Raw genomic sequence first — 26,973 nt, 5'->3', positions numbered from 1 at the left:
CTCCTGTCATTGCTCATCAATTTGCTCGAGTGGGCCCAGTAATGTCTTCATTGTGATACTTGTTGTTACTGTGTTTGGTATATTGAATATGTCATGGGTAGCTTGCCAGGCTCTGCCGTGCTGGCAAGATACTCTCGGTAGCTTGCTGGGCTCTCAGAGAGGGGCGGTGGAATTGAACCCGGCTCCGCCGCTAGCTGAGCGCAAGGCAAACGCCCTACCGCTGTGAGGACGTTCTGGCTGCTACATCTGTCACTCCATTGATCGCCAGGGTTGATTCCACTGATCTGGCTGGTTAAGTGGCGGGTGTCCCCTTCCTCTCTCACTGCTCCACCTGCATCCCTCCTGAAGCTGCGCACTCTGTAGAAGAGAAGGGCCTTCCCCGAAGAGAGCCTGAATGGTCCTCCATTGAGGGTATATGAGTAACTGCGCTCCCCTGCTAGAACCTGCAAACAAGTGAGGGTTGATTCAAAATAAAACAGAAATAAAAACAAGGTTAAAGATTTCCCTGATATGTGACAGATCATGATGTATGACAATGGTTATATACCACGTAAATTCTCTTGTCTAAACTGAACAAATAGACCTTTCTTTCAAATTACTGTTCTTACTAGCTATGAGATGCACTTCCATGAGAACTTCTGAAGCCGCCCATCAAGAATTGGCCTGTCTCCTCTTTATTATTCTTTTGTTTTGGTGTCACATCCAGAGTAATTAGGGTCTACTTCTACTGCCAGATCTGCTTGAAAATGTTGTTCCTGGTGATGCTTGGATAGCATGTGAAAATGTGGGTCTCTTATGTGCAAAGCATGCATTTAGCTTGTTTCTAAACTTTAATTTCCCTGAAGCTTTATCTCATATTAGGTTTTTCCTACTTTTGTGTTCACTAGATTTCAACTCACCCATACAGTCTTTTGTTGAACTAATTAAACTGAAAGCATTTCCTTGTGTCCAGTATTAATATTAGATATTAGGAAACCAACATTTCATGCAAGTTAAGTCAAGGAATGCTTACTAGCACTAGTGAAAAAAAGTGATAGCATAGAAGTAATAACTACTTCATATCCTACAAGGTTTATTAACTATGTAGCACTGTGCTCCCATTGTTCATCTATTTGCTTGAGTGGGCACCAGTAATGTTTCCATTGTAAGACTTGTTGTTACTGTTTTTGACATATTGAATATTCCATGGGGAGCTTGCCAGGCCCTGCTGTGCGGGTAGAATTCTCTCAGTAGCTTGCTGGGGCTTCCTTTCCCCAGGAATCGAACCCTGGTCGGCCGCATGCAAGGTACCTGCTGTGCTATCACTCCAGACCCTTATTAACTACATGGGAAATTTATTTGCTTTGTTTTATTTTATATAAAGAAAATTTCAAATCTTTAGCTTTATTGAAAATTTCCTAGGAGATTTATAATAATCTGACTTAGAAATTTCTCTAAGTACTTTTGCTTATACTAAGTATTAAGCATTTTTTGTGTCTGAGTATTGATAGGTGAGGGTTTTTATTTTTTGCTGCCTTTCTAAATTGAAATAAAAATGTACATAACTTTTAATAATGCCAACTACATATAACTTTCAAGTATTGTGCTTAATTAATGAAATTTTAGACTGTTTCCTTTAGATAGAACATATTACACATCTACTAATCTTACATTGCCTAATACATGAACTTTTTTTTCCTCTTACTCTCATCTTTTCACAACTATCTTCTAATTTAAGGCACATGCCTCTGTTTCTGCCTCTATATTTCTTACATGTATCTTTTCCAGGACCTTGCTTAGCATACACTTACTGAATCAAAATCAAGTTTCTTTTTCTGAAAAATTGAAAATTTATTGAGATTGTCTATGTAGTTCTTTTTTTTTAATATGTAGGAGTATTGCTATTTATTCAGCCACTGATCCACTGATTAGCTGATTGAATTGGGCATGAACTTCACCTTACCTTTTTTTTTTCATAGTTTTATTTATTAACCCCAATATATCCCCCTTCCCACCCCACCCAATGCCTGTGATGTAGATGATTTCTACTTAACTCTTCTCTACGTTGATTACAGTCATCATTTTGACAAAAGATATGCCATTATTGTTTAGAATTTCCCCATCAACAATCAGAATTTCTGAAAAGGCATTGTGAAATACTTTGTTTTCTATAGCTGGTTATGAGAATTATATAATGTTGGGTGGCCACTATTGTGGCCACACAATTTTGAATTTCTGCAAAGATAATTTAGAGATTGGTTTCTGTGCATCTGGTGTTATGGCTGTGCCGGAGAGCTGTTCATGGGGGGCAACTCAGGACCTTGGTAGGGCGTGAAGGACAAGCAGGTACCTCCCCCCTTCCCATGAGACTGCAGTTGCTCCATCACTGCCGGTTTGTATGTGACTTTCCTATAAACTCTGAGGAGGTGGCCACCTTGCTGCCGGTAGGGAGAAAGGCAGAAGGGAGCAACACTCTTTCCCTCCCGGCGAGGCATGGTGCCATAGTTTAATGCATGGTCCATTCACTTTTCTGCCGCAAGCTGCCGGGCTCTGGATAAAGTCCTTTTGCCTCTGGAGCCATGGCCGTGCCAGAGAGCCGCTCATGGGGGGCAACTTGTAACCTCTGTAGGGCATGGAGGATGAGCCAGCCCTTTCCCATGAGACTGCAGTTGCCCTGTCACTGCTGGCTCATACCTGGCTTTCCAATAAGCTCTGAGGCAACAGTCACCTTGCTGCCGGGGGGAGAAAGGCAGAAGGGAGCAACAGCCTTTCCCTCCCGGGGAGGAATGGCGCCGTAGTTTAACGCATGGACCCTTCACTTTTCTGCCACAAGCTGTTGGGCTCTGGATTAAGTCCTTTTGTCTCTGGAGCCATGGCTGTGTATGCGGTCCAGATGCATTTCTGCCTAAAGCCACTGGGTTCCGAGATTCGTTTCTGAGCCTCTGGGATCATGGCTGTTAAGCAGTTTGATCAGGAACCAGAGAGGCCATGCCTCCAATCATATAGCTGAGCCAGAGGTAGTTTATGGGTGTGTCTCCCATATACCTAACTTTTGGCTGTTTACTTTCTTGGTAAACTTTGACCCAAGTTTTTTGGGTCTGGCCAAAGGCACAGCAGCAATTTTGGGGTATCTGAAGGCCTGATGGTGCCATCAGGCTGCTGATGTACTCGCCTCACAGGTACAGACTGACCTGCTGGTGGCACCATACCCCCTTGTCTACGTAGTTCTTAATTAAAATGTAGGAAAACACGTTTGTACAAATTTAAATTGCAATCAGTTATAAAATGTGTGTGTGTAATTGAAAAGAAATTTCGTCTTGTTATTATTTAGATGTCACACACAAAAAGAGGAGTGAAGTATATATACATCTTCATACTGTTTTAGGAGTCTTCAGCATAATTTGCCATTTTTAATACTAATCTCGAGTTTATATCTAGGAAACTTCCCTTGAAGGTACATGGGCAATAAATAGTTGAGGAAGGAAGAGTACCTAAGCTATCGATAAACTATATTAAACTTTACTCAACACATTTCAAGAAAGCTACATGAAGGATAGCTAAGGATGATGTTATTTTAAAACATCAGGTATGAAGTTTATAAAATCCACTTGCATGTTTTTTTGTTTTTGTTTTTCAGAAAGGTTGTTAATAGTGGCAGAAAGAAGGAAAGGAGACATAGGAATTTATTAGCAAGTGGTGGAGAAAGTAAATACCACGCTGCTTATCTGAACTTTACAAAAAGGACTGAGTTTTATTCCTATCAAGATTACATTTCTCTTCAGCTAAATGGTGTAACCCTTATAGGCAACCATGGAGCAAGTGATAAAAACTTGTTACTGCTTTTGTTTTATTTTGTTTTGGTGATGCTCAGAAAGCTACTTCAAGGTTCCCAGGATTACTTGTGGAACAGGCCAAGACAGGTGACCAAATTCAGGAGCACGGGATGCAAATCATATGTTCCAGTTTTTTTTATCTATCTCCCTACCTGCATTGTTACTTACTTTAAGTCAAGTTTTCAAAGATAGGTTTTTTCATAATTATTGGCTCTTAGTAAAATAAAAACTGAAATTGTTTGCTAAAACTTTCTCTATTATGAAAATGTTTGAGAAAGAAATTTAATTTTTAAGCTATATGAAAAATCTACTGCATATTACACAAACAATTCAAGATAGGATTAAAATTAAATGACACCAAGTTGAAAGTGGTTCATCTGAAAACCTAGATGCATATTTGGAAGCTATAAAAGCTTCTGCTTAACTCATATTACATTTTATTCTTTAAAAATAAATCAAACAGAACCTTCTTGAAAAAATATAAATTAAGTTCAGATATTTGTTTGCTTTGTAAAACTTAGCTATGTATATTCATTTTTTATGTATAAGGTTTAATTGCTCATGCCCTAAATTGTAATAGTTTATCAGAACTAAGTAGCATTTTAAATAAAAAGAAAAATCATCAAATGGAAGATTTGCAGATGCTATATTATGAGAAGACTGAATAAATTTTATTTATCTGCTCAGATGAGATTTGTGGTTACATTTTGATTTTGTTATTTCAAGAATCATGTTATCTGTTAAAATGTGGACTTTGTGATACTTTTAGAAAAGAATTGCCTATTTGAAAAAAAATTATTTGTAGATTAAGTTGTAATTTAATTTTTTAAAAATTGTTTTCCCCCTGAAAAAAATTAACTCTGATTTCAACGTAAGTCAGATAAATGAAAATCTTCTTTGCCTCTAGGTAAATATTTACCACTTGGGGAATAAAATTAAACAAATTGATATAAAAATCTACAAATAAAGCATTTTATTTATATCCTCAATAATTTTTCCATTCAGAATTTCTTTCCTGAGAAATTCATCATAGTCACAGTTTTTTTAACTCTACATATGCAGAATGGCTCTAGTGATATTAAACAATTTATTTAGAAAGTTGCTTGTTGTACCCTGAAATTGCTGATTCCTGAAGTTATTAATGTTTTTATTCAGTAAGAAGATCATAAAAGGAATTAAAATTAGTCCTCAGCTATATTACTAATTTAGGTTTTTTCCTCCAGTTTATATTATTTTTCTCTTATATTTGTGCAGATGGAACACCAATCACCTGTTTTGCTTCAGTTAAAAAGTTAAAAAATATTTTCCCCATAAGTGATACATGTGTTGGTAGAATATATTTGCAAAATTGATAAAGGTATTTTTTTCTCCCAAGCTATTTTTTTTTTTACTCTTTCCCTCCTATATCTATGAAGAAGGGAGAAAGGTACAGTTACACTAAGTTAAAAGATTTTCCTGAACTCTGAAAATGTTCCAGCTGTATCTTAAAAGGAGTCTTTGGCTTTGACTCGTTTTCCTGTCTTATGGATAAGAGCCCGGCTGTTTGCATAAACAGTGGCCAGCTGTTCAGCTTTTAATACTGTTCGGCAATCTCCCACTTTTCACAAGGGAAACACATCTTGATTGTATCTTCTTCTGCCTAAGTTAAACTCATTAAGGATTTTGAATTTATAATTCTTCCTTAACTAAGACACTCAGGAAATGGGCTCAGCTGCTGGTCTAAACCTTTAAGTTTCAATTACCTCCTCCTATTTGTTAAGCACACTGCTCAAGGATACTTGGGACTATTTAGAGTTAGAAACCACTAGAATAAAAAGGACACTTGAAGGACAAGCACTTCTGAGACATAGCCAAACCACTTAAATTTATTTCATGTAAGTAAAAAGGTGGCAATGTGAAAGTGTTCTGGGAACAACAGAAGCTTTCAGTCTTCATTGCCTGTTCAACACGTGAGGCCTTTAAAACCAGCACTGCATAAAAGATGGCAGACCTAGGATTCTGCCTCAAAGAATGATCAGAGCACAGGGAACACAAAGTCCTATGTTTCTCTATCACACTGCAATCACTGTATCACTGTCATCCCATTGTTTGTCGATTTACTGGAGAGGGTGCCAGTAACGTCTCTATTCCTCCAAGCCCTAAGATTTTAGCAGTCTCTCTTTACTCGTCTTTCCCAATGATTGAAGGCTCTTTCAGGGTTAGGGGAAGACACCTGATATTGCCTGATATCGTTACTGTTTATGGCATATCGGATATACCACGGGGAGCTTGCCAGGCTCTGCCCGTGCGGGTGGGATACTCTCGGTAGCTTTCTGGGCTCTCCAAGAGTCACATTGTAATGTATCACATTGAAATATATTTTTAAAATTTTAAATGAAGATACTATGAAGATTGACAATATGCCAGGCAGGACAAAAAAGAAAGGAAGTATACCCGTCAGTGCTCAGAGGCCTCAATGGAGTTCAGCTAGGCATGGTCTGTAGCACTGTGGTACTCATAGGCCACTAGAAACCCACCCGCAGCAATACTCCAGGGGAGCAAAGCAATTCAGCGATCAATCTCCATACCCTGCGCACAGTAGAATGTGTTCTACCACTGGAGCTATCTTCTTGATCACAGGTTTATTCTTAAAGCAGAAAGCATAGACTTAAAATTTCTTCAATTGTCTGTTCAAACTGAAGGAAAATATCAGTTATCTTCAAATAAAATATTTCTGTAAAATTTAAAAAGTGAAAATCATAACACTATTATGAAATATTTATATAGCAACAGATATTCCCCAAAGATCATCTGTTCTTATCAGGCAAAAATATGGATATGGGCATGAACATGAGCATAGGATAAAGATTTTTCTAGAGGTGCGTCCTACTGAAGCATAGATCACCATATGTAGACATGAATTATATGGGAATGGAAGAGGAAGAGAGGAAAGAAGGATAAATTAAAAATATTTTCCACATGGTAGATCAATCGTTTGATGGTGAAAAACTTCTGAATGATTTGTGGTATATAGAAAAGCGCCTGGGTGTTCCTTCCCGGAGCCCCTTGGAGGGGAGCGGGTTGAGCTTTCCTCCCCGCCCCGACCAGGGCTCCGGCAGCCGAAGACATCCAGGACCAGCCACCACCATGCTGAGACCACTCTCCGCACACATGAAGGTACTGGCAGAGGGACAAAGCCACGTGGGTTCCGGGGCCGAGACCTCCAAGCCTACTTGAATTGGAGTCGAGCATCTTCCACCCAGATCCTCCAAATTCCAGTAGGCGGGGGTCACACCCACCACCTGGCCCCCTGGCGCCGTGTAATCCCATCAGCGGCCAAGACTCAGAGACTATAAAATCCAGATCCCAGAACCGCGACATCTTATCAGAACTTTTTTTTTATGACATCTTATTGTCTCATTCCTACTTTGGACAAACTTGCAGGCTATCGAATGTAGCCTGCCCACAGGGCAGAGTCTGGCAAACTCCCCGTGGCGTACCAAATATGCCAAATACCAGTAACAATGATGGGTCTCATTCTCCTAAATAGCCTTGAATATAATCTCAGGGCTAGGATGAAAGAGACGTTACTGGGGCCTGCTCGAGGCAATCGACGAATAACAGGATGATGAAATGAAATGAAATGAAATGAAATATAGAAAAGCATACCACGAAACTAATACCCAAGGGTCAGGAAGATTGTTTAGTGGTTGGAAGCCTGCCTCAAGAGCTGGTGAAGAAGACAGTTGGGATAGAGAAGGGTCATTATGACAATGATAGTTAGAAATGATGATCACTCTGGATAAGAATTGCATGTTGAAAGTAGGTAAAGCAACAAATATGATAACATCTAAGTACCTGTATTGCAAGGCATAATGTCCAAAAGGAGAACAAGTGAATGAGAGACAGAGACAGAGACACAGAGAGAGAGATAAAGAAGATGGAGGAGGAGGAGGAGGAGGAGAGAGAAGAAAGAAGAAGAAGAAGAAGAAGAAGAAGAAGAAGAAGAAGAAGAAGAAGAAGAAGAAGAAGAAGAAGAAGAAGAAGAAGAAGAAGAAGAAGGAGGAGGAGGAGGAGGAGGAGGAGGAGGAGGAGGAGGGGGAGGAGGAGGAGGAGGAGGAGGAGAAGGAGGAGGAGGAAGAGGAAAAGAAGGTGGAGGAGGAAGAGGAAAAGAAGGTGGAGGAGGAAGAGGAAAAGAAGGTGGAGGAGGAGGAGGAGGAGAAAGAAGGAGGAAAAGGAGAAAGAAGAAGGGGAAGATGACAAGGAGGAGGAGGAGGGGGAGGAGGAGAAAAAGGAGGAGGAGGAGAAGAAGAAGGAGGAGAAAGAAAAAGGGTAGCAGGAAAAAAGAAGAGGAAGAGAAGGAGGAGGACAAGGACAAGGACAAGGACAAGGAGGAGAAGAAGAAGAAGAAGAAGAAGAAGAAGAAGAAGAAGAAGAAGAAGAAGAAGAAGAAGAAGAAGAAGAAGAAGAAGAGGAAGAGGAAGAGGAAGAGGAAGAGGAAGAGGAGGAGGAGGAGGAGGAGGAGATAGAATAAAAGGTAGAAGAGGAGGAGTGGGAGGAGGAGGAGAAGAAAAAGAGGAAGAGGAAGATGAAGAAGAAGAAGAAAGAAGAAGTAAAGAGTGCCTGCTATAGAGTCAGATGGGGGTGGCAGAAGGGAAACTGGGGACATTGGTGGTGGGAAATGTACACTGGTGGAGGAATGGGTGCCGGAACATTATTTGACTTGAAACCCAACCACGAACAGCTTTGTATCTGTGTATCTCACAATGATTTGGTTTGAAAAAGCACAAAACAAAACAAAACAAAACAAAAAGCTATCCTCCAAAAAGAAATAAATAAAAATAAACTTATTCAAGTTTTAAACTAATAAACAATGGAAAATATGTTCATAGTTTGGGTTAGATATAGTTATTTAACATGATATTATAGCAAGCTCATGGAAAAAATATGATAAATTGTATTTTATTAAAATTATTTTTTAATAAAATCCTCAGGGCTTTATTCTAAGTTTATGCTCAGGGATCACTCCTGATGATGCTCAGGGGACCATACATGGTGCCCAGGACTTCAGTGAGGTCTGTGAATATAGGCAATCACCTTAACACATAGACTTTCTCTCCTACCTCTATTCCTCTTTATTGGGAGGGGATATTAAAATTTTCTTCTGGGACAGGATTCAGCCGAAGAGAAGGACTACATGGAGGGCGGGATCCACAGATCCCGAAGGAAAAAAAAAATAAATAAACAGTTTTCAAAAAGAGCCGAGCTCATCGGGAAGTCCGAGATGGGGTAGGTACCGCATCCCGCCTCCCCCAGATGGAACCCCGGTGACCAGAAACCTCTACAAGCACAGCTCGAGTATGTGGGAACTAGGACTTTTCCTAAAATTTTCTTCTGCATAAAGCTATTAAGATAATTAAAAAGCTTTAAGAGAAAATATTTGCAATTCATGCATCCACTAAGTAAGTACAAAATTGGCTACTTTCCTTTCATTATCAACTCTACAATTTAACTACAAAAATTCTGGCTCCAATTGAACAAATCACAAACTATGGACTATATAAATTTTACTTCATACTTTTAGAAATTATCATTTGGGTTTGAACTTCAAGCCTGTGTTTTCCCTTGAGCATGTATCTCACTTGCTTCACAAAAAAATCATTATTTATGTTAGATATCTCTGCCCTAAACACTTAGTATTTGTGATTATCAATAAAAATAATTTTATTAAGAAAAAGAAAAATCCCTGAGTGAAAATATTTAACCATTATTCTTTAAGAAAACAATAATTGCTCTTATGTTAATGTTTCTAAATCTCTCTGTGGTGACCCTTATTGTTAAATGTTGCATGAATTTTAATATGAACTATTTCTTGTATAGCTACATTTGTTTAGTATTTTCCTTCCTAAGTCAATATTTCTAAGTCGGAATTCCATAGGCAGCTTTTAACTAAGAAAGTTTAACAAATATCATAAAATTTCATCATAATAATATAGATCTCAACAACTGTGAAGCTTAACAATTTGGAAAGTCCTAAAATAAGATTATTTCAATGGGTACTTCTAAAAGATATTTGTAATTAGGCTAGTGGGCTAACAAATTATCAGTTCTATAAATTCTATATCAGATAAAAGACACAGTGCAAAATATCACTAAAAACATGTTTTATGTCTGATTTGCAGACTTGTTAAAAATTAGAATTTTAAGTTCTACAATTAAGTTTCTATCTGCTAGCAAGTATACATTTGCATAGAACATGTGCTCTCAAAATGGAAAGTAAAGAGCTGGAGAGATAGAACAGAGATAAAGCACTTGCCTTGCAATGGCTGATCCTAAGTCAATCCCCCAACACCGTATATGGTCACTTTGAGCATCAAAGTCATGAGTAAGCACAGCCTGGTTTGGCCCAGTGTCCATAAACATACATACATACATACACACACACACACACACACACACACACACACACACCTGCAGACCCTTTCACACACCCCCGCATCCCCCTCCTTCCCTCTCCCCAGACACAACTAGTTGAATGAGCTTTGGTGCATACTCAAAAGTCCTTCATTGATTTCAGGCATCTCATGCCCCATCATCCCCACTGCAGCACTATTTGGCTGGTACTGGGTCCCCAGCACTACTGGACTCCCAGCAATATGTCACTGGGCCCCAGTGTTAAAAGATGGAGCTTGGTTGGCTGAATGTTACAGAATGTTAGCCCCTGAACCCTGTTAGCATTGTTTGGGAGGCTTTCCTGAAAACAAAAACAAAAAATGAGAATAAGAAATAAATTAAAATGACTGAACTATTGAGAATAATTTAAAACTTGAGAAAATAATGCTATTTTAGATTTTGATAAAATTGGAGCAATAGCACAGCGGGTAGGGCATCTGCCTTGCATGCAGCCAACATGGCCGACCCGAGTTGGATTCCTCCGCCCTCTCGGAGAGCCCGGCAAGCTACCGAGAGTATTCGATATGCCAGACACAGTAACAACAAAGTCTCCAATGGAGACGTTACTGGGCCCGCTCGAGCAAATCGACGATCAACGGGAGGGCCTTTACTTCTCCATATATTAAACATTTCAGCAATTGTCACATTTTTTATTTTTCTCATCAACCCTATAAGTTTGACAAGTATCATTTCCCCGCCCAAACCCCACCCCATTTCCCAGATGAAGAAATTGAAGTGCTAAATTATTTCATGCCATGTCTTAGAATAATGTCCTAATTAAACTGCCAGATTTGAATTTCAACAGATTCATCTACTCCTCATCATCATCTGACAAAAGAGCTACCTGAGAGACAAAAGATGACCAGGTATTGAAAATGTTAGAGGGAATCATAGATTCTTTTTGTCTCCTAGTTAAAGCTTTTCAATTGATATGAAGAAGAAAAATAATTTAATAGTATTTAAAATACAAAGAAAAAAATGCCCTCATCTATTTGTTTCTTCTCAGTTCAAGAAATGGAAGGAAATTACTATTGGGATAACAGCAAATAATTCAAAATTTAAACACCAGATCAAACCTCTGATCTGGGTGTTTTAACACCCAAATCAAACCTCTAGCAGTTGCTGAAATTTAGAATCATGGTTCATTTTTTGGTTAATTATTATGATTTAAAATATTTCATACAGAAGTGTTTTCTGAAAAAAAGTAAGTGAGCCTAAGATTGACTGGAATTTACAAGCTCATTTAAAGAAAAGTCTCTACTATTTTTTCTTACAAATATAATACCTCCCCAGATGGCAGTCTTTGTAGTTTGTGGCAGTGATTCAAAAGGCATATTAACTGCTGCTCTCCTAGCTGCATCAAGCATTTACAGGCCTCCCTACAGAATGGGTTCAACAGTAATTAAAATAACACCCTTCCTCCTGGTGAAGTTACACTTGAAGAGTTTGGGGATGTTTTTTTTCCCCCTTCCTTTAAGTCAATAATTCCTCCCCCTCCTCTTACCTAAAATATGAGAAAAAGATGAAAGGGAAGAGCTTGAGAGAAAAGAGAAAAGAGCTTGAGAGAAAAGAGACATAGGGGTGTGTGTGTGTGTGTGTGTGTGTGTGTGTGTGTGTGTGTGTGTGTGCGCACATGCATGTGTGTGTATGTTTCTGTATGTTTTGGGGATGCAGAGGTGGGAGTTGTGAAGAGAGATTCAAAATAACACTCCAGAAGCTAAGTCTCATAAATTATGTTAAAATGTTAGTATTTCTTTCATTCCATAGCAGGCATTGATAGACAAACAGCTTAAAGGGAAAAAAAAAAAGAAAAGCAAGTGGGGTGGGGGAATACCATTTACTCACTGTAGCAGCAGGAAATCAAGGAAAGAAAATAAACAGGGCTTGAATTGTGGGCCTTTAACCTGCTAGTCAGACAGTTTCATTCGGTAGGTATTTGTGTGCTGGTAAACGGTGAGGGGAGGTAAAAGGACTGAGGCCTGTGGGATTCTTGGGACTCCCACAGCTACCAGTCCAGCTGTACAAACACGCGCAAGCTTTGTTAAGGTACAGTGGGCAACAGGCTGAAACTGCTGAGCTATCTGACCTATAAATCCCTGCAAAAGCTCCAGTTGAGGGCAAGCCAGAATGTATGTGTAAACGTTTTATCCAGCCAGAAGCCAGCTATTGGTCATTTCCGTCTCTGCTCTCTCTTTTTTCTGTCAATGGATACTCTAACCAGCTATGTTTAAAAGAGTAAGTTTAGATACATAAAAGGCCGTTTTAAATTCTACTTCCTGTAGGCCCAACCAAACAGGGAGTAATGACACAGAAGCTCCACCTTTATGTCTTTATGACTTGGACTGCAAATGTCCCACAATTATAAGCAGTTAAGTATAGGCAAAGCAATGGACATCTCTGTTCTTGGATTTTGAGTGTCATTTTCAAAGTCATTAAATGTATCACTTCGGAATCATTATGAAGCAATATATTTAATGAATTTAAAAAATAGTCTTCGAATTATTCAGGCACCAGTGATTTGAGATATTCTCTGAAATATGATACCACTTACACTGTACCGATTTTTTGTTTTGTTTTCTAACCTGATTCAAAACAGATAGTATTAGCATGGCATGTTATACCTCAAGTAAGAACAATTAAAATGCTTGAATTGCTAACCCCAAGGAGAAAGTTCCCAAGAATTTTTTCTTTCCCAAACATTTCTGAACTCTCAATAACCTCCTTTTATGAAGCCTCAAAAAGACATCTAAACACCTTAAACATCATGGAATTAGTAAGCTACGTAGAGCAATTTTTTAAGGAAACCCCCAAAAATTTGAGACATAAATTAATAATAGCATATTCATGTTGGTTTATTAGCTGTGATAAATGTGGCATAGAATGGCAAGCAAAAACAATGCATAGTATTTAGAATATTTTATCACTTTTTTATAAATCTAAAACTATTCTAAAGAGATGGTTATTAAATTCTTTAAAGGCCTAGAAATTGTTTTATATAGGTAATAAAAAGGTAGCTATAATATTTGTAAATAATTTTTGCCACTTTTATTGCTGTGGCAATTGTATTAATTTGAAGTCTTGATTAACAACGAGTCTATACTTTTTAAAAAATTATTTCATTTTTTGATTTTTTAATATAGCCTAATCCCCTCCCCTCAAATTCTTATTTTGATTTTTATATGCACATCCTTCATTTGATTGTTGTAGCTTCTTGATTCTACTGATTTGTCTGACTTCTCAAGCGTATTCAAACTTCCAGTTAGTCAAAGACCACTTTAATTTATATCTACTGTCCCAGCTAATGATGAACATCAGCCCTTTTCACATAAAAAGATAAATTAAAAGACCATTCTACTATAATCAATTGCTCCCCTCATGTTTTGTGTGCTCTCCCATGAAACTTCATCACCATCCAGCTAATTCTTACTCTATTCCTTCCCATCACTGCTGCCTAAAATAATACCTTAATAATTAAGCAAGATAGTCATTTTGGTTGGTTACAGTCTTCTGCCTCTTACTCTCTACCTGAAAAAAAATCTTTTTAACCTCACATGAAGGGAAATGTGATCTTGGATATACCTCAAAACTGTTCATGACTGCAATATTCAGCAGTCATGGTTAAAATATTGTGTTCTAAAAATGTGGCCCCAGCTTGCTCTTCAAGCCTGTGCTCTCCCTTGAACACTGGTCTCACTTGCTCATCTCTGTGTCTCAGCTTTATCCCACTCTGGAGCAGTTTGTGCTCTCTTGAACACATGCTTTCTCTATCCCTCTCCTCTTGCATCTTTCTAAGTGAGTTTCATTCAATAAAAACAACATTGCGTCAAATAAATAAATAAAAAGTGTGGATCCTTGTGATTTGAAGGGTGTTTTCCTCTGTTCCTTCTCTGTGCCACACTACATTTACAGTCCCTCCCAGGGAAGCTTTGACTGTACTTAACTTGATAAGCACCCGATTTTGTACCACATCAGGAAAGTAGAATTCCCTTTCTTCCTCCCCCTTTTTCCCCTTTCCATTTTCTTCTATTGTTTTCTTTATTTTATTCCAGTTGAAGTGAAACTGGAAAAAAAAAGTTAATATACCATTGCTAATGGTATACATCATTAAAAATCAACTTGGGATAATACTACATTAAATTCATTAAAAATTAGGAGAAAGGGCACAAAACAATGACAAACAAGACAAGCTAAAAATTTAAGTAGAATGCAGATTTTTTGTAAAATATAGAGAAATTTCTACACTAAAAATATTGAAAGTTAATTTGGATTTTCCAAAATCCTGAAGAGAGAGGGAGAAATACTGTCCACAATAAACAAAAAAGATACAGAATAGCATGGTAGATGTTTACTCTCTGCATAGTTTTCAGTGAATTAAATGATTTTGATGACTCAAGTTATATTAAACACAGATATATTAAGACCATATTTTCCAAAAATATCATTCTGTGGAAGTTTAAAGATTTGCTTTAATAAATGACTTCTGACTGAGCAAAAAATCTATCACACTGAGTGGTTGGTAGAATGGCTCCTGAAGAGACAGGGAGAAATACTGTCCACAGTAAACACAAAAGATACACAATATCACGTAGGTGCTTACTCTCTGCAGAGTTTTCAGTGAATTGAGTGATTTTGATAATAACTTCTTACTGAACAAGAAACAAAACAACAAAACCCAAAACTACCAGATAGAGGAAATCAATAGATATTACATTGCAAACATGATCATCTTAAAACTTTTCATGAGTGGGCGTGGCTTCCCCAGGCAGCACGGCACAAGGAAGAAGCAAATGGAGAGAGAGCCTTCTCAGCAGTTGCATGTGCCCAGATAAGTGCCTAGGCACTCTGCGTTTTTAGAAGTGCAGAAACTGGCAATGGGACTAGAATTGTGAATTCAGGATCTACACAAAGGTGTGACCCCTCCCTCACAGGTAAACATTCGGTATAGGGTGTGGCTTCCCAAGTGGCCACCAGTCAATGTCCCCTTCCATTTTGTGTGCTCAGGAGTTTGTGTTGCCTGTTAAACAAGCTCCTATAATGCTTTTGCAAGACGAATTTCCTTTTTAAAAAATTTGATTTAAGTTTTATAAAGTTGTTCACAATAGTTCATTGCAGATACTGTTCAAACACCAATCCCACTACCATGCACCTTCCCACCACCATAAGAGCAAAATGTATGAAGATTGTTATATTTCATCCTGAAGCCATTTAAGCTCTACTTACAAGTACCTATGTTAAACTCAAACAAATGTGTGCTACTTTGTAGCACAGTGGGTACATCAGTGGGTTAGAGTACAAGAGGTCCTAGGTGCCCACTCCAGGACGTTCTGTGTCACTCTCTTCTGGGAGCTTTATTTCATAGTCTCTAGATCCTGGCCATTGATGAAATTATATGGTGCCGGGGGCAGTTTGTGGTATGACTGCCAGGCTACTGGAAAACTGGGGAGCTGTGGGGAGGAGGTTCAGTCCTGATCCAAGTGAACTTGGAGATCTCAGTCACAGGTTCTGCATAACTGGGTTCCTATGCCGGTCCTTTATGCATGAGGTTCATCCGAGAGTGTGGAGAGTGGCCTTGATCATGGCTGTGGTTGGGTTCTGGAGGTTTTCAGCTGGCGAGGTTCTGCTGGGGTGGGAAGGGAAACTCAACCTGCCCCACTCTGAGTTGCCCTGGTGAAGACAGCCTGGCGCAGGGTCAGCATATTCTGTGCAAGATTAATTTTAAGACTATGAATTCTGTAAACTCTTGCCGAAGCTCTATATCATTTCTTCAAATCTGAATGATAATCTAGCTGGATTGAGTCTTGGTGATCATTTCATTCAGTGTTTGTACTACACACCTCCAGTCTCTTCTGATCCATCTAATAGTTCTCATTTGATATATCTCATTTGATAGATCTTCTATAAAACTTATGGGATTTTTTTAAATCTACATTTCCTTTTCAATCTTTCTAGTTTCCTTTCAATAATCTTTCTCTATCTGTGAATTTTGTCTTTCTGTGCAAAATGTGTCCAAAAGTCTTTCTATTTGAGTTTTTTTTTACTGGAATCTTTTGGGTTTCTTGGATCTTGGTGCCTCCATTCCTCAACTCAATTCTCTAAACACTACTGGGTGTGGCCCCCAAGCAAAAATCAAACAAAAACAATAAATGTGGTTTTCACATCTTATCAACATTATGTGCATTTGCTTAGAGGTAAATTCCTACACACAAATATGTTTATACAAATGGCAGAGTTAGGATTTATTCATTAAATTATAGTTGGAGATAAAGGTTCACTTGATCACTTGACATCCTGTTACTCATCGATTTGCTCAAGCGGGTTCCAGTAATGTCTCCATTCATCCCTGTCTCATGCTAGTGTAGTCCAATGGCATCTGCTCACTCCAGGAACATGAAGAGCCTCAAACTGTTCAGGGCCTTGACGAAGAAACATGACATCTCATTGGCAGCCATGCAATCTTTTGACGTCCGTCCAGTGGAATCCAGTCGGTAATGACTCTAGTCCAGCAGTGGCCTCCAAATCACATTATGTGTCCAGCCCATCTGATTTTCAATGCCTTGGCAAATAAGACAGCATCCCTAATTCTTGATCATTGATGGAGTTCGGAACTCCGCATTCTTTCTCTCACTTGAGTGAAGTGTGATACTCCAAGCATAGCTCTTTTGATTCTTCTTTGGGAAACCCGAATAGCATTCTTAGCCTGTTTGCATAGGGCCCAGGTCTCTGAGGCTTATGTTAATGCAGGAAGAACAGTAGAATCGAAGAGATGTGCCTGGAGCCAGAGGTTCTTCATCCTCTTAGCTATTTCTTTGCAGCTCTTGAAGGCATTTCAAGCCTCTCTCTTCCTCCTGTGCAAATCAGGTGCCAGGTCATTCATCATGTTGGCTTTTCAACCTAGGTACACATAACTGTTGCATTCGGAGATGTTCATTCTGTTGAGAGCAAATGGAATGTCAGGAATGAGACCGTTTCTCATAAACATTGTCTTGGTGATATTCAGCTGCAGTCCAACCTTTCCACACTCATGATTGAAGTCAGCCAGTATTTGTGCTGCTTGGCTAATGTTTGGTGTTATTAGAATGATGTCATCAGTGAAGTGGAGTGGAGGTGGTGTAGTTGCCAACCACCTATCTTCACTACCATTCCTTCCCATTCCAGTTGCTGCATGACATTCTTGAGGGTGGCACTGAAGAATTAAGGTGAAATTGGTATCATCCTTCCAAACCCCTCTCTTGACATGGATGATTACTTCCTAGTAGAATGGTGAGATCCTGGTAGTGAATCCGTAATACAGTGCATGGAGGATCCTGATGTATTGAGTTTGAATGCCCTATTTGGCTTAGGGCTTCAATTGATCGCTTCAATCGCAACCAAATCAAAGGCCTTCTTTAAATCAATGAATGTTAGACAGAGCAGCATCTTGAACTCCTGAGAAACCTCAATGAGCTTGGTTATTGTGTGGATATGGTCGATAATGTTGAATCCTTTTTGGAACCTGGCTTGCTCGCATGGTTGTCCTTCATCTAGTCTTCTGCTAATCTTAGCACGGTAGCACAGTCCTCCCATTGTACATCAGTTTGCTAGAGTAGGCCCAGTAACATCTCCATTTTGAGACTTGCTGCTTATGTGTTTGGCATATTGAATACATCATGGGGACTTGCCTGGCTCTGCCATGTGGGCAAGATACTCTTGGTAGCTTGCCGAGCTCTCTGAGAGGGGCGTAGGAATAGAACTCAGATTAGCCATGTTGGCTGCATGCAAGGCAAATGCCCTACCTGCTGTGCTATCGCTCCAGCCCTAACCTATTCAGGATAAATAGGACTAAAGGTTATCCTATTGATCATTTGATCACTTGACTTCCTGTTAATCATCAATTTGCTCAAGCGGGCACCAGTAACATCTCCATTTGTCTCTGTCACGTGCTAGTGTAGCCCAGTGGCGTCTGTTTGTTCTAGGAACACGAAGATCCTTAAACCGTTTGTTCATGATCTTGATGAAGAAGTCTGACCATCTGGTAGGTGGGCAGTCACGTGGTCTTTTGACATCCCATGGAATCCAGTTGGTAACGGCTCTAGTCCAGCGGTTGTCTCTAAAGCTTATTACGTGTCCAGACCATCTGATTTTTGATGCCTTGGCAAAGGAGACAGCGTCCCTGATTCTTGATTGTCGACAGAGGTCGGAACTCCGGATTCTTTCACTCATTTGAGTGGAACGTGATACTCCAAGCATAGCTCTTTCAATTCCTCTTTGGGAGACCCGAATAGCTTTCTCATCCTATTTACGTAGGGCCCAGGTCTCTGAGGCATATGTTAATGCAGGAAGAACAGTGGAATCAAAGAGATGTGCCCGGAGCCAGAAGTTCTTCATCCTCTTAGCTATTTCTTTGATGCTCTTGAAGGCGTTCCAAAGCACTCTCTTCCTCCTGCACAACTCAGGTGCTAGGTCATTCATCATGTTGACTTCTTGACCTAGGTACACATAACTGTTGCATTCAGAGATGGTCATTTCATTGAGAGCGAACAGAGCGCCAGAAATGCAACTGCTTCTCATAAACATTGTCTTTGTAAGATTCGGCTGTAGTATCCTATTGATACTTAGATAAAAAGATAAAGGTTATCCAATTGATACTTATTGATTTTACAGATTAATCACAATTTTGCTGCAATAGTTACCTTCACTTATTATTGAATATATTATGTGAGGTAGGTATATTTGCTCCCTATTCATTCTACAAATTTATTGAACTGATCATTTACATTTGTATTCTAAATATATCCCTGGTTCAGTGAGACTATTTTTGAATTTTTTTGTGTGTGTATGTGGCTATGCAGGACTAATTTGAACACTTAGGTTTTGTTTTATACTACAAATCCTCCTGTGTCTCTAGGATAGGTATTTCCTCGTCTTGTATATTTATGATAGAAAGCTCAGAGACTTGCCATTAGAAATTTATAATTGCCACGTATCACAGAAGGGAAATAATATTGATGAGTCTATGAATGTTCTTATTTGTCATTATTTACTTTTTTATGATTTACTTAATAACTTTTTAGTAAACAATGCAGTTAACATCTAGTTAGCTAGGAGACCTTCAACCTGTACTTAAATAACCGTAAACTATACCACATTTTGAAAATACAAAGACAGAATAGAACTTTTGCATTTAAAATCATTTGATTTATTTCTCCCAAACTAGAAAAGTAGCCTAATCAGGAGAAAAGCTTCAGACAAAGTTAAAACAAACAAAGAGAAAAGGCACATGACTGACCTGAGCTTGATCCCCAGCATCCCATACGGTGCTCTGAGACCTGCCAGGAGTGATCCTTGAATGCACAGCCAGGTATAACCTCTGAGCATCACTGATGATGATGATGATGATGATGATGATGATGATGATTAGGCAGATGATGATGATGATTTTGGGGTCACATCCGATTATGCTCAGAACTTACTCCCGACTGTACTCAAGGATTACGCCTGGTGCTCAAGAGACCATATTGGTTGTCAGGATTGAAGCATTGTCAGCCACTACGCTATCTGTCTGGCCTGATCAGTGATATTACTAACAAAGTTCTTCCTATATTATAAGAGAATGCATTGTCCTTCTCAGGAGATTAATTCATAAATTTTTTAAGACAATACTATATATTGACCTGATAACCTGGACTTTAACATGACAGATTTTACGAACTTCACCCAAATGAGCATAGGCTTTGAAGTTCTATGTCACTTTTGCATTGAAAATAGGAAAAATAATAAATAGTAAAATAGAAAATACAATGTATCTGGAGTCTATTTTTTATTGATAGAGGGAAGAAAATATAGATCTATAGTATTATTTGTGGGTTTGAGGTAAAATAGTGGAAAAGGGGAGCAGAGCAAATAAGTGACAGAAGTTAACATTTAACAAAAAGAAATGGAATATGCCCTGAACACCACTGGGTGTGGTCTCAAATCTCACACCTTCCCAAAATGAAAGAAAGAAGGAAGGAAAGAAAGAAGGAAGGAAGGAAGGAAGGAAGGAAGGAAGGAGGGAGGGAAGGAAGGAGGGAAGGAAGAAAGGAAGGAAGAAGGAGAAGGAATAGGGCCAGAGAGATAGTACAGCAGGCAGGGTGCTTGCCTAGACCTGGGTTTGATCCCCGCAACCTCATATATTCTCCTGAACCCCCCCAGGAATGATCCTAGAGTACAGAGCAAGGAGTAAGCCTTGAGCACTGTCAGGAGTGACTAAACAAACAAACCAAAACTATGTCTCTTTTAAAGAGTATAATAAGAAAAAAAAAACATGCAAATCGTGTATTGGAAAGAGAAAAACAAAATTACTCTATTCATTAGGAGTAAAACTCCTGCTTTTTGTTGAACCTCAGGAAAACACTGATTTCATTTTTTCTAAACATATATCTTAACCATCCCTAGCTATTAGCTGTCACTGTAGCATTGTCCTCTCGTTGTTCATCTATTTGCTCGAGCGAGCACCTGTAAAGTCTCCATTGTGAGACTTGTTGTTACTGTTTTTGGCATATCGAATACACCACAGGGAGCTTGCCAGGCTCTGCCACGCAGGCTGGATGCTCTTGGTAGCTTTCCGGACTCTCCAAGAGGGACTGACTAATCAAATTTGGGTTGGACGCGCGCAAGGCAAACACCCTACCTGCTGTGCTATCGTTCCAGCCCAGCTACTAGCTACTGACCTTTATTCAGTTATTTCCAGCTATGTGGGGAAGACTTCATTCTTTTAAATAAAAGGAAAACATCCAAATTGCTAAAAGTGGGCATGTTTTTAAAAAGTACCACAGAACAGAAGATAATAAAGTCTTCAATTTAAAAAATATAATAATATTGTTTAGGGGGCATGTTTCACACAGGAAATGATGTTTTCTTGGGGAATCATAGCTATCCCCAGCTGTTCTGTGAAAGCCTTGAGCCAATTCAGCTCATAATCTTTTTTGTCTTTGATGTTTCATCATAAATAGGTTCCAGGAGTTACCCAACCAAAAATATGACACCTCCCAATAATGTATATGTATTAATGGTAGACTAATTAAAAATGCTGGAAGTAGAATAAAGATCATGTATGTTTCCATCTCACTATTTCTCTTCCGGTCATTTGTATTGAATAACTTAGCTATACAGTTCCTCAAAGTAGAAATACAATTGGCCAAAAGGCACATGAAAAAATGCTCTACATCACTAATCATCAGGGGGAAGCAAATCAAAACAACGATTAGATATCACCTGACTCTACAGGGACTGGCACATATCAAAAATAATAAGAACAACCAGTGCTAAAAAAAAAAAGAATAACCAGTGCTGTCTCAGATGCGGGAAGAAAGGGACTCTCATTCATTGTTAGTGTGAAAGCTGGATGGTCCAGCCTTTTAAGAAAACAATATGGGTATTCCCCAAAAAACTAGAAATTGAGCTTCCATATGAACCAGCAATACCACTTCTGGGAATATACCCTCGGAGTGCAAAAATACACAGCAGAAATGACATCTGCACTTGTATGTTCATTCCAGCACTATTCACAATAATCAGAATCTAGAAACAAACTGAGTGCCTGAAAACAAACAACTTGTTAAAGAAACTGTGGTACATCTACACAATGGAGTACTGTATAGTTATTAGGAAAAGTTAAGTCACGAAATTCACATATAAGTGGATGGACATGGAGAGTATCATGTTGAGTGAAATAAGTCAGAAGAAGAGGGTCATATATAGAATGACTGAACTCATTTGTATGATATAAAAATACAAGATATGAGGCTAATACCCAAGAACAGTAGAAATAAGGGCTAGGAGGAATGGTCCACACTTGGAAGCTGACCTCAACGTCAGGTAAACAAACCACAGAGGGAAGTGGAATAGAGAAGGGACCATTATGAGAATGATGGTTAGAAATAATCGCTCTGGATGGAAGATGTGTGATAAAAGTGGATAAAGGACCAAACATGATGGCCTTTCAGTATATATGTTGCAAACCATAATTCCAAAAAGTAGAAAGAGAGAATGAAAGAGAGCAAAGAGAGAATAAGCATAAGAGACAGAGTGTATATAAGAGAGAGAAAGACAAAGGGGAAAAGTGCTTGCCATTGAGGGATGCTGGGGGGAGTGTGACTGGAGGGGTATGAGGACATTGGTGGCGGGAAATGTACACTGGTGGAGGGATGAGTATTGGAACATTGTATGACTGAAACTGAATCACAAAATTTTTGTAACTGTATCTCACGGTGATTGGATTTTTTTAAAAAAGAACTTAGCTATAGCTGGTGCTCTTCGTTTAGCAGACACTGTCATTTGCCCACGCACTAGGCTTCCCCACCCTTTTCTTAGTTCTTGACTCCTTCCTATAAGTCGCTTTCACCTGCTTTCAGAAGTGCATGTAAATTTGTTTTCCAAGCAATCATACTCATTCCATTCCTCTTGATAATAACCTTTATGGGTTGATATTCTATGCAGGCTAGACAAATGAGAAAAGGAAATTTGAACATTTCAGACATAGTTCTTCCTTTCTAGGTGGCAAAGGATCCTCTCACTTCAACTCTTCCTGACTTCAGCTAAATCTAGTAATATACTGGAGTCAGTTCTTACAGCCTCCTGATCGTGAGCATGTCTTCGCAATGCTGAATTCAGTGGCATCATATTAGATCTCAAATTGGCATGACTGGAAATTTTGCAACGTGGAAATTGTGAAATGCTGAAAAAGTTATTTTCTTTTGTTTTTGTTTTCAAGAGTATGTCATTAAATATTTCCCAGAGACCTAATAGCATCCCCTGAAGATGAGATATTGGGCCCTAATAACATCTATGAATGTTGTCATTCCGAACACATTGAAACAGTGTGGCTTATGGAGACTGATATGATTGTGATGCAAAAATTGTTTACAATCCTTCATCTACTGATGCTTTGCTTCAACACTACTTAGGTCATGGGCAGGTCCTGACTGTTTAAATGACTACTATTGGACACCTTATAACTTTACTTGACGCTGAAAAAATTTTTTTCCAGGCTGTTAAATTACACGTAGCATAGACCCAATCTCTCAACTAGAAAGCTTTTGAATTTTATCAAAGGAAAGAAGAGAGGAGAGGAATATCAATTGAAAGCATTCCCCTTTGCTTTAAGTTTATGGGCCATTGAACAAGAAGAAAATAAAGTCACACTGTCTATTTCTCTTGTAAGTTAGGAATACGATCACTAACATTTTCCTTGATTGCACTATTAGGGACACATTGAGTGTTGGTGAAGCAAAATGTTTGGAGGAAAATAAAAGAGTCAGGGCTAGAGTAGCAGGGAGAGTGCAACTAACCACTGAAATAATATAATAATTCTTCTCACCACACAGGGACTACGAAGTCATAGTCAGATCCAATTCAGACTAGAGTTTGAGAGAAGGATTTCCATGAAGCTGGGATCTTGCCTTGAATTTCTTGTATTTTGGACTCCAATTCCTTGGGCAGTGTGATGAGGACAGTGTGAAATGAGCTGCTCTGGTTTCATCTGAAACCAATTATCCTGAGTGGACCCAAATGCGCAGACTGCTGCTGAGCTGCCGCATCCCAAGTGCAGCTGGGAATCAGCTGGTGAGTGGCCGGCAAGAATTCTCTCCATTCATTGATTCCAGGCCAGCCTGTGATTGCCTTTCACCTCTCAAACATCACTTTATCCTTGCTACAAAAACTGTTCCAAATGACACGAATTTGCAAATATAATTAAGGAGAGGGCCGGGAAAGATGGGGAGAGAAAAGATCCTAGAAAGATTCTACTAGCAAATTTGGCAGAGGACTGTAAAGAATTTACTTTCCGGGTAAATCCACGTTTATCTCAGCTCAGTTTTAGAATGAATGGATTGTTCTTCCTCATGCCAAAAGACGTAAAAAACTATGCTGCCATTTAAAGAAAGTCTCTAAAAGCAAGAATGATTGGTTGAATAGCTTTGAAATCAGAATTCTATTTTCTGCATTATTTTAGTTCTTAATTAAATTTTTTTAAAAAATTAAATCATAGTGAGATACACAGTTACAAAATCATTTATAATTGGATTTCAGTTGTTTAATGTTCCAACAACCAGTGTACAATTCCCACGATGAATGTCCCCAGTTTCCCTCATCTCCCCACCCCCAAATTCCCCTCACCCCTGCATGCCTTTATGGTAGGCACTTTTTCCTCTCTCTCTCTCTCTCTCTCTCTCTCTCTCTCTCTCTCTCTTGATTACACTCAGTGGTGCTCAGGGCTTATCTCTAGTTTGTGCTTAGGATCACTCCTGGTGATGCTCTGGGGATAATTGGTAGTGCCAGGGACTAAACTAGGGTCGATGTGTGCAAGGCCAGTGCCATAACCCCTATGCTCTTTCTCTGGGCCTTTAACATTTTACTTTAAACTAATATTCCTCAAATCTGTTTTCCTCAGTTTTCATCTTTTTCATTTCATAATTTGAGTAAATGCACAACTTTTGAGTTTCCATGATCAAACAGTAGTTTTAAGAAAGAGATTTTTCTCATACCTTGCAAATATTTTTAGAAAGACAAAAATGTTAATATGTTATTAACATTTTCATTGACAGTTTACTATACTAAAATATAATTTGTTTGCAAGGAGCTATATAGCAAGCAAGCTATAAAGTGTGTCTCATTGCCCAGAAGTTCCAAAATGTTTCTGCAATTAAGAATTATTTTGGTATTTCAAAAAATATACTGAGTCTAATTTTACTCATTATTACTCATATTTCATAATATTGCTAATCGATACCATCAACCCAAAATACATTGAAATAAATATGAAAGTAATAACTACTGAATTACAAAAGAAACTCAAAATCATTCTAAGACATTGGGGCTGAAGCAATAGCACAGTGGGTAGGGCATTTGCCTTGCGCGCGGCCAAGCCGGGTTCAATTCCCAGCATCCCATATGGTCCCCTGAGCACCGCCAGAGGTAATTCCTGAGTGCAGAGCCAGAAGTAACCCCTGTGCATTGCTGGGTAAAGGTAAAGGTAAAGGCCCTCCCGTTGATCGTCGATTTGCTCGAGCGGGCCCAGTAACGTCTCCATGGGAGACTTTGTTGTTACTGTGTCTGGCATATCGAATACTCTCGGTAGCTTGCCGGGCTCTCCGAGAGGGGCGGAGGAATCGAACTCAGGTCGGCCATGTTGGCCGCTTGTAAGGCGAACGCCCTACCCGCTGTGCTAGCATTGCCGGGTATGACCCCCCAAAAAATCATTCTAAAACAAATGTGCATCAGTACCTAAACCTGGTTATTTGGAAACACTATCTATCTATCTGTCTATCTATCTATCTATCTATCTATCTATTTTGCCATGCCAGGAGTTGAATCCAGATATTAATACATGCAACATGTGAACTTTACTGTTAAGCTACATACCTGGTGTATTAATATTGTCTTAAAGTCAAATCAGGACTTTTCAAGAAATAAAGGCAGCATAAAAACTTCTAAAATGCTGAATCCTGAAAAATAAACCCTTTTGCAAATAAATTGAAACAAAAATGTCATTAAAATGGTTATGTTTCTTCCAAGGAATAATAAACACAAGAATATAAAATACCCACATCTTTGTTTCTAACTACCATCTCAACTATTAAAAATTACAGTTTCTTACAAAAATTGCTGTTTTGGGGGGGGGCTACTGGTAGGAAAATATAAACTAAGTCAAAAGGATCTTAAACAGGGAAGTCTCAAAGATTATGAGGACATGTCAAAAAGATACAGAATTTGGGGACAGATCTATAGAGGATTCAACTTAAAGATACTCTTATCATGTCTAAGACAACAAGAACTCCAAAATTGTTCAAAGGTTAGCCCTGGAAATAATGTTAAACTAAACTAATTTATGAAAGTAGATATAAAAATAAAGTAGAGTAAAGTAAAGGCCCTCCCGTTGATCATCGATTTGCTTGAGCAGGTCCAGTAACGTCTTTATTGGAGATTTTGTTGTTACTGTGTTTGGCATATCGAATACGTCACGGGGAGCTTGCCAGGCTCTGCCGTGTGGGCGAGATACTCTCGGTAGCTTGCCGGGCTCTCCGAGAGGGGCGGAGGAATCGAACTCTGGTCGGCCATGTTGGCTGCGTGCAAGGCAAACCCCCTACCGCTGTGCTATCGCAATAGCATGTAAAATATTACAAAATATTTCAGTGGTATCAAAATAAAACATTATGATCGTTTTCCTGCTCCACTCCTCCAGCATTTAAGTTCATTTTTAACTGAGCAAAATAAAGCTGATTTATTTTTCTTTGTTTTTATTTCTTTTCCAATCCAGAGATTAACTCAGGAGTTCACACTTGCAAGGCATATCACTTTATCATAGCCCACTTTTTAATTACAAGTCAAATAATGTCACTTTGCCCTCCTCAAATTACTCAAAGAACTTGTCGTATCAAATAGAGTAAAAGTCAGGTTTTTTGCCAATGGTAAATCCGACGCTTTGTGATCTCTACTGTTGCTCTTTCTTTTATCTTTTCTACTAATCCCTTTTCCCTCCACAACAACTCCTGTCAGCTGAATTCTGAAATATTTTTGAGCATTATATGTAATTACTCTGGTAATATATTACTTATTCATACATTTTCTGAATCTTTAAATTTCTGAGATAAATCTTATTTCAGAGATTCATTTAAATTTGCTCTCTTGGAGCCAGAGAAAAATAGTACAGTGGACAAGGTGCTTGCCTTGCATGTGGCCAAACATAGATTAGACCCCTGGTATTTGTATGTTC

This window comes from Sorex fumeus, unplaced genomic scaffold, assembly GCF_029834395.1.
Source record: "Sorex fumeus unplaced genomic scaffold, SorFum_2.1 ptg000037l, whole genome shotgun sequence".
Lineage (NCBI taxonomy): Eukaryota > Metazoa > Chordata > Mammalia > Eulipotyphla > Soricidae > Sorex > Sorex fumeus.
Note: the sequence above shows the minus strand (reverse complement) of the source record.